The sequence below is a fragment of the Octopus bimaculoides genome, chromosome 1, assembly GCF_001194135.2.
Source record: "Octopus bimaculoides isolate UCB-OBI-ISO-001 chromosome 1, ASM119413v2, whole genome shotgun sequence".
Classification (NCBI taxonomy): Eukaryota; Metazoa; Mollusca; class Cephalopoda; order Octopoda; family Octopodidae; genus Octopus; species Octopus bimaculoides.
Window position 1 is genome coordinate 191597093 of NC_068981.1, and position 496 is coordinate 191597588.

The following is a 496-nucleotide window of genomic DNA, read 5'->3' on the forward strand; positions in this document are numbered from 1 at the left end:
TATATATATATATATATATATATATATATATATATATGCGCACAAATTTCTTCACACACACATACACAAGCATATATATATGTATGTATGTATATACTGAAGAAAGAAAATTGATTGCATGTCACTTTGATTTATTATATACTAGATATACATTAATGTTTTAAAGCAAAGAACTCAAAACATGAAATATCTTGTAGGACAGGCGGCATATTTGGTTATCTTTGATGTTTTTTGAAAATTCTAAAAGTATTGAATGACTGTTGATTATCTCAAAGTATAAAAAAGAAAAACTTATTAATTTTCGGAAAAAGTTTCTGGCCAATTTTGTACAAAAGATTTCAGTAAGTTATTTGTGTATTAATTATTATAAAAACTAAAACAAATGTAATTGATGCTGATTATGTTTGCAGCACAAGAACAAAGTTGTAATAGCATCATCATCATCATCATCATCATCATCATCATCATCATCATCATCTGTCATCACTGTCATCAT